The sequence below is a fragment of the Numida meleagris genome, chromosome 5, assembly GCF_002078875.1.
Source record: "Numida meleagris isolate 19003 breed g44 Domestic line chromosome 5, NumMel1.0, whole genome shotgun sequence".
NCBI lineage: Eukaryota > Metazoa > Chordata > Aves > Galliformes > Numididae > Numida > Numida meleagris.
In genome coordinates, this window is record NC_034413.1 from 42917445 (window position 1) to 42926414 (window position 8970).

At 39.3% G+C, this 8970-nt stretch overlaps 1 long non-coding RNA gene across 2 annotated transcripts in view; it reads left to right on the plus strand.

Annotated features, from left to right (window-relative positions):
• Positions 1–7821, plus strand: part of LOC110400094 — a 168788-nt gene extending 160967 nt beyond the window's left edge. For both annotated transcript variants that reach the window (XR_002439626.1, XR_002439627.1), the window contains exon 5: positions 7748–7821. This is a non-coding gene — a long non-coding RNA (uncharacterized LOC110400094). The remainder of the gene's footprint in view (positions 1–7747) is intronic.

Consider the following 8970-nt stretch of genomic DNA (forward strand, 5'->3'; position numbering starts at 1 on the left):
GTGGGGACTGTAGTAGTCCTTCTCTTCTGAGGACCAGGTACATTCATTACATGATGTTATGATGTGGAGTACCAATAACCGAAAATCATAAAAACATGACAACCAGCAGTGAGATTTTTACAGTAATGGTCTGTTTCTCTCTTGTACTTTCAGTACTAGGCTCTCAAACTATATTGTCTAAAGCAAGGATTGGGTTTTGACACTTGTATGTCAATGCCCAGAGCATGGCTGAAGGAGTGCTGGGAAGCCAGGAGAATGACCTCTGCTCAGCTTCCTTGAAGGCTGAGTGATGAGGTGTAGCACTTCCTTCCTCCCTAAAAAAACAAAGCCAGTCCAGCTGCTCACAGAAACCCTCCTGGCAGGCACCACTTCCCACTGGCATTCTGGCATCAGGATGAAACATAAGGGACACTAAACGGCTCAGCCGGTAACATACAGCATGGCATAAAGTGCAAAGCAGAGTAATGCAGAAGTGAATTAATCATAGTGTGAAGCCTTCATCACAAAGTCAGTAATGTTGACCTTATCAGTAAAAGCTTTTGAAAATATTCCTAAAGTACCCAGACAGACCTCTGTAAATTATTATGCTGTAAGGTGATAACGATATGCTCTATGGAGATCCTTCTTGTTCATTTTCTCTTGTGATCTAGGAAAAAATGATAAGCACAGAGAGAAACTTGTTTCATCTGAACAAACACATCTGCAGTACTTATACTGAAACAGTAACAGAATCGCACATAATCACAGAATTGTAGGGATTGAAAGGGATTTCTAGAGATCATTGAGTCCAATCTCCCTGCTATAGCAGGTTCCCTACAGTAGGTCTCAGAGGTAGATGCCCAACTGGGTCTTGAATATCTCCAAAGAAGGAGACTCCACAACCTCTCTTGGCAGCCTGTTCCAGTCTCTGTCACTCAGACCGTAAAGTTCTTCCGCACATTTCTGTGGAACTTCATACGTTCCAGTTTTTGGCCTTTGCTCCTTATTCTATCACTACACACCACTGAAATGAGTCTTGCCTCATCCAATTCCCTCTGTACTTTAGATATTTATAAACAGCTATGAGATCCCCTCTCAGCCTTCTCTTCTCCAGGCTGAACAGACCCAGATCTCTCAGCCTTTCCTCATACAGGAGATGCTTCAGGCCCTTAATCATCTTTGTCTGCCCTTCGCTGGACTCTTTCTGGGAGAAATCTGTCTTTTTTGAACTGAGGAGCCCAGAACTGGTCACAGTATTTCAGATGTGGCCTCACCAGAGCAGAGTAGAGGGTGAAAATCACCTTGCTTCATCTGCTGGCCACACTTTTTAATGCACCCCAGGGTACCGTTAGCCTTGTTGGCCACAGGGGAGCACTGCTGGCTCATGGCCAACCTACTGCCCACCAGGACACCCAGGTCCATTTCTGCAGAGCTCCTCTCCAGCAGGTCAGCCCCTAACCTGTACTGACACATACGGTTGTTTCTCCCCAGGTGCAGGACTCTACACTTGCTTTTGTTGAACTTCATGAGGTTCCTCTCCACTCAGCTCTCCACTCTGTATGGGTCCCACTGAATGGCAGCACAGCCTTCTTACGTGTCAGCCACTCCTCCCAGCTTTGTATCATCAGCAAACTTGCTAAGGTTGAACTCTACCCCTTCTTCCAGGTCATTTACGAAGATGTTAAACAAGACCAGACTGAGCACCGACCCCTGGGGAACACCACTATCTACAGTTCTCCAACTAGACTCAGTGCCACTGATGACAACCCCCTGAGTTCTTCCATTCAGACAGTTCTCAACCCACCTCACCATCCACTCATCTATCTTGCACTTCCTAATCTTCAAAAGTGATCTAGACTTCATCCCAATTGGAAAGAAACAGGCCTTCTAGGTCCTGATATGTATCCTCTTAATGGGACTGTCATTAAGGATAAAAAGATCCCAGGGTGACTGCACTGTGGACATCTAGTGTAAGAAGAGATATATCCCAGAAGGATCTGACTGCCTCCCCTGCTGCCTTCATCAGCACTCCAGGGCAAGAGACACAGTTTTGTATTTTTCAGTTGAGGTATTCACCTCCCTCTCCCCTTTCAATTCCTTTAATTGTAATATTTTGTACTCAAATCAAAACAGCAATATCATATTTTTAACAGGGGTATTTTACATGTGAAATCAGTGCTCTCAGACCATGTCAATACATGAGTTTTGTCCCACTCTCAGGTTCACCAGACAAATACTTGAACACAGCTCCATGTTTGTGAATTCACAACAGCCCAGGAAAATGGCAAGGCATGACTTGTCTGAGTGTCTGGCTTTGTATTTAAACTGCAGTAATTGCTTTAACCTCCTCTCAGATAGAGAGTCTGGTGCTCACTGAAAAATGCCACTTCCAGCATGTGGTTGGCACAATGTTTTAGAAAACCTACTTTAAAAAATGCGTTTCTGACCAGCAACAGAACATCAAAATACCTCAGGCATCTCTTCCTGCCCTCCGTGTAACTCATTTCTGCACTTAGACTTTGGAAGCCATTTTACACAAATAGGACGAAAAAAACTACCATGTCCAGGACAATTTCACGTATGGATGTTTGTACATAAACCTATTCCTAGTCTGACTATGTGATGTGAACAGTTCCAATGGCTTCAAAGTGAACTACAGCTTTAATTATTTATAGGCATACAATGTTAGTTAAAAATACAAAGGCGCTACGGGGTATTTTGTGTGAAAGAATCTTTTTCATTTCTTCTATTTTGTTCTAACAGTTATTAATTCTGTGAAAAATGATTAAGTAAGAGGTTTGGACTGAAATGCATTAAATAAATCTTTTTCGTGGCAAGCTGAAGTCTACATGGTGAATGCATTGCAGTTTTGTCTCCAGTAATTGCAGATCACAGTTTTAAAAGAGATACATTTCACTTGATCAGGTAATCACATAAATTAGGACATTTGCAGTTCATCATGAGAGTAATTATGAAAATGTATGAACCGTGATGTATTTTTCTCCCTTTTCAAATCTTAATATAAGACCTTGCCATTGACTTTATTTGTAGAGGGAAAAAAACAATTAGATTGTATTATGAGCTGTTGCTGTTTATTACTGGCGTCATAGTGGCACCAGGCTGTTTCACATTAGATGACATTTCCATTACATAGTAACACATTATAGGCTTTGATCAGGTAGATTACAGTCCATTGTGGAAAGACAGATGAGGGAATTATTCAAAGTTCTCCTTTCCCAATGAAAAGAAAAAAATAATAAGAATAAAAATAAAAATAAACCAACCCCACAAATCTGATAATATATACTGATAATATAAATGGTATAACTAAGTATGGAAAGAGTTCCTGTCCTAGTCAGAAAGTATAAAGGCATTATTTGGCACTATTTTAATATTAAATCCATGTTACTCCTTTTGAATAAACAAGGATGTACTTCTACGATGAAACATATTCTCCAGGGCTTTCTTAACTGGAAACCATAATGACTCATGCACAGTCACAAAAACAGTTCATAACATACAGGATACAGAATTTTTTTCAATCATGGTGAAGTATATCAGCTCTAAGACTTCTCTTTCTTGTATTGCAAAATAATATTTTTAGATATTAATACTCCTGTTAATATCCATAATAACAAAGCACATGGTTGCACATAAAATGGTGTCTAACCTAATCCCTTCCATTTTATTTGCTACCACCAAATAGAAATTACATTTTTCAGAATCCAATATACCAAAAATATATAGCTGAGTGTTTCTGGAGGGCGCCTGGAGCTGAGTCATACAGCTTGACAGGGACATGAAAGGTGTCAGCTAAGGCAGACGGCAACAGATGAAAAGATAGCGTTTGCTGCTAGTTTGATAATAAGAGGGCGAGTGCTCCAAAGTTCACTCACAATTCTCCAGTACTTGCAATAACTAAAAAGTCTTTTCACAGCAACACAATAACTCATTTTATGGAAAAGTTACAATTTGGTAACCTTTCACAGTTTCACTGCCTCCATTTCATTGCATAGGACCATAATGTGGGCCCTTTGAAATCCTGAGAGATAGGAGACAAAGAAAAAAGAAAGACAGACAGAAAGTGTAGGAGGGAAAAAGAGGGAAAAGGTTTCTGCTCATGGCTGTAAATTACAACACTATTGATCAAAACTAGATTCAGCAAAGTTCAGTGATTTGGTCATAACTGGCCTTTATTCTTCCCCTCAATTCATATACAGTCAATATCCTATTATACTGCTTCTTTGAAAAGATATCTAGAGTAATAATAAGCTTGAACCAGGCATCTCAGTTAACATATCCACCTGTAAAGAAAGGATTCATTTTCCTTGAGTTACCAAAGAAATAAATAGGACCTACAAAATACCTGAATGGCACAGGTACTTTTGCAGCGATATGCACACTAATATGCGTTTGACTTACAGCGTGAGAGGAAGAGCATTGTTGTTTTTATGTATATATTGCTGGAGTGAAAGCTTCCACTCCTTACTGACTCTGAAGGAAATAGTATCTTCTTGGTTCTTTAAACCAGTATTAACATGCTGTGTGGCTTCATTGGCTGTATCCCCAGGCTGGGGGCAGGACAATTGCCATCTTCCTCAGGTGAAACCACAGAAACCACTAAGTCTTTCTGTGAGTGACTCTTTGACTTTTCAGAGTGGGGTCTTAAGTAAAAAATATTGCTGGGATCTTCATATGCCTCTGTGTTCAGCCCCCCCTTCCTCTTTAACCAAAATGATATAAAACAATCTCACAGTCACTCACTCGGAATTACATTGAATTTAGCATACATTTTGAGACTGTTTCTCATTTCTTTCTTAGTATGTGGAGTTCAGGGCAAATTTAACAGTGCAATCAACTCTTGGTGATCCTCAATGCATTCTTTTTTTTAATTACTCCTGCTAGAAGAGATAAATATGTTGTCTGTACCATATTCCTGGGTCTGAATGAGGCCCATGGGGTTCCCTCTCCAGCTCCTTTCTTCTCCTTCCTGTTCTGGCTGCAAGGACACACAGGGCTATGGTCTGACAACCCCTGGCAGCTGCAGCCGACAAAGTGTTGGTGCAAATTAGGGCAACCCAAGGCTGTCCCAAGGAGAGATGTATGTTTAATAGGCGCATTCCACATTCATCGCTGCGGCTTCATTGCCATATGGGATCTATAGGATCACTGCCAGTGGAAGTGATAACACACAGAGTGCTTCCAGGATGCACAGCAGTTTGCCCAGTAAGGTACAAAATGAGAGCCAAAGAAGAAGGCATCCGTGATGAAATAAGGGGAAAAAAGCATCAGGAAGAGGGAACTTTCAATTAGAAACTATTTTGTTTGTATATATGTGGAAACATATATAGCATTTATAACAGTCATAAACCATATGTAATATGGATACATAAAATAAACTATATTAATACATATGTATTATTAATATATAATGTATATCACACTCATGTATTGAGTTAGACGTGTTGTTCCATTATACTGCAAAGATACTTAGTTTTCTGATCCTTTTGAAAATGTTTATCTGAAGACATCTGAACAAGTAGCCAAGCACCAAGCAAACAATTTTATTTTTTGTAGAAATCCACAAACCTTCTTGATGTTCTCTATTCAACACACATGCAGCAGACCTGGTACTGTAGAAAAATAGAAGTGCTCAGAGAAACACTTTCTTTCCTTCTTCCTTTCTTTCCTTCCTTCTTTCTTTCTTTCTTTCTTCCTTTCTTTCTTTCCTTCCTTCCTTTTCTTTTTTTACTAGCCACAAAAGCAGGAGAAGCTGCAAGACAATTAGGGTAACATTTTTTTCTTATCAAACAGCAAGGCAGTATTTCCCGTTTCTGGCAGCATTTTTCTAGATGGCCAAAGACTTCATGTAAAAAAATTATCTTAGTACAACATGATAGGAAAGACTTAGCCAAATAGTTCAGCTCTGGACACCCCACTACATCTTCTCCTCCCTCTCTATTTCTCATGAAGGGAAGGAAAAGGGCACCTACTTGTGTGTGCTGCTGGGGAAGGGATGTGATGGAGATGAGGTTATTATAGAAGGACAGCTGCTCCCTGACCTTCATTTCAGCAAAGGCGAAATCCATGTTCTGATGGCTCATAAGCTTAACTTGTAGATGCTGAGATGGTTGACTGTGTGACACTAATTGACATTTAAATGACTTCTTGCCAGCTACTGCATGGACGACAACTGTCTCTGCAAGGCTGATTTCTCAGCTCCCTTCCCCCACCCCCATGATTTCAGTGGTGATTCTGAGCACTGATGAATATGAAACTGGAACTTCTGCATGTTGTAGCAATAAGACCATTAGAAATTCAGTATACAGCCTGACCTGGGTTCTCAGTGGAGGATCTAAAGGACTTATTACCAGTTTGGTTTTGCTTCTTGCTAATGCTTGTGAGCATGTATGTACAAGAAATTACATTAAAATGATATATTAATCTGGTAATATATTAGTCTTCCATCCTTAGAAAGTTCTGCTAGAGAACCACTGGGGTACCAGGGAAAATGAATTATGAAAACTAGTGCTGAACAGAAAGAAGAGACTATTAAAAACAGAGCATTTTAATTGACCATTACAGCCTTCTTCAGCACTTCAGTTTAGTTGAAGGGAAAGGAAATAGAATATGTTTTCTAAAATGAGAGAGAAGCGATTCATTGCTTAATTCCTGTATATGTTTCTTTATCCGCTTCCAGTGTTGACTTTGAAAATCTCAGGTAAGGACTTTCCCAAGCAGCCTTCCACAGCTATCCAACAACACCAAAAATGAGTTTTAATAGCTCCAGAAGTACTGAAATGTTGTGACTTTTTGACCACGCTGCATTCACCAGTGAAGAGAAAAAGCTATACATACGTCTCTTCAGTACTGCCATCTATTAACTCAATTTCTTTTTTCTGACCTTTTCTCTACTTAAAGGAAGTGTTCAAGGGCTAACTTGCTAAGCTAAAGTGTTTCCGTTACCTAGCTACGGGAACTGTATTCTCAACAGTAACAATAAGAAACACATATAGGCTATGGGCAGAGCTCTTCAGATGTTTCCAGCCTCCGAGTCTGTCAGCAGCTGAAAGTTTGTTTTGAAAGAAGTGCAGTTAAAAAAACACATTCTCTAATGCATTCATGAACCTTGCTGGCTATTAACAACTTAATCCAGACTGCCTTTCAAAAAAAAAAAAGAAAAGAAAGAAAGAAAAAAAAAAGAAAAAAAACTGTTACATTTGATTTCATGTTGTGCCCTGCAGTGCATTTCAGCTTTCTCTTTGATTAGCCTAAGATGTGCTGACATTACCAGTCCATGTGGGATGTAATCCTTCCCTCCACAGCACGACTTACCTTATGTTTCTTAGAACTTGCTTCTCCAATCCATTACCAAGGACATGATGTTGCTATGTTTCTGCTGGCTTGACTATGGTAAACATGAAAAGTGAACTTCAGCACCTTAAATCTTTACAGCATTTGTGAGACTGGGCTGCTTAGGGTGCCAGATACGTACTGCTGCTGATTCTGATTCTGAAAGTGTCTATAATCACTATCAGCATTGAGTTTCTATCCTCTGTTCAGTGGCTGAATAATTCCAGGGTATTGTTTGATGAGGGAAAACCTTCTTGTTTCATAGTAAAGTTAAGTTTCCCAGTGATTGAGAATCCAAAGAAAAAGCATGAAGACAAGATACTTTCTTGCCTTTCTGGGAGAGTCTGGTCCAGACTCTGTCCTTCACTTGATCTATATACTTATTTTTATTACTATCCATTTCTTTCTTTTACAGTACCATTAATTTTCCGTGGACAGCAGTGCTCATTTTATAGGTATGTGTATATTATGCCTACTTTAAAAAATGGCAAAAATAAAAATTTTAAATGTTTTATGAACGCCTGAAGGCCCCCCTGTTAATATCCACAGTGTGGTTTAGAGTGGGGCTGCCAAATAAATGCACACCATTAGCATCTATTGAGTTGTCTTGGCAACAGAAGAAGGAATCTCACCTCGCAGCAAGAACGTGTTCAATGTCCTTGTGCTTGTGGCTGATGGCAGTTAGTTACCCACTAAAACATACAAAATGGGTGATGGTTTCGGAGTGCAGGATTTGCAGGCTTCAATCTGTCTGAAATGCTCCACATAAACAAATTTGCTTTGTGGGACTCTGGCCATTTTTCTTTTTTATAATGTGCAAATATACACTGAGAACAAAACATTCACTGCAACTAAATGCAAGGATATCAAGAATGCAGTCTTTTAGCCAGAGCCTTAAAGTGATTATTTAATAAAATGCTGGATGAGGTAGCATGTTAAAACTCATAGGAGAAAATGTCTGTAAGTAGCACCAGCTTTGTCCACCTGTACCTCTTTCAGACCATAATTTTTTTACTGAGTGTACTTTTCATAGGTGTGTATCACTCTTTATTGCACTTCTTGTTCTATAATGAATATTTCACTTCTATGTGGGTCTATGGGCACAGAACTTTATTGAATAAAGAAGCTGTTAAGTAAATGAAAACAAGTTATAGAGCTTCTTGGAACAAACAGCCTCCCTTCATTTCATTTTTTCTTCTTTTTTTTTTTATTTGTATTTTTCTTGCTCTTCATCCACCTAAAGGGATGAAAAAAAGGCTAGTAGTGTTGGCAGCATTCAAATAGTAATAGTAAGGAGAAAAATGCAGCCTTCAGTAACATAGGCAAGTGTCATAACATCTGTACCTCTCTTGGCATTGTCTAAAATTGTAGTCCAGAATTTAAAATTCAGCTTCCTGTGAATGTTAACATGAACGAACAACTCGCTAGGAGTTCCCCAGTAGTGAAAGGTCACAGAAATGGTCAAATATGACCCTCTTAAAAAAAGAAAAGTATGTGTGTGGTGAGAATTTTCAGGTCCTCCAGATTTTATCTCTAGAGTTTTCCAGGTAAAGCTGCATCTCAGAAATGCAAGTAACAGCTCAACACTGAGATTCCATGACTTTGACATGGTTTTAGGATTTTTAGGAATTACATTTC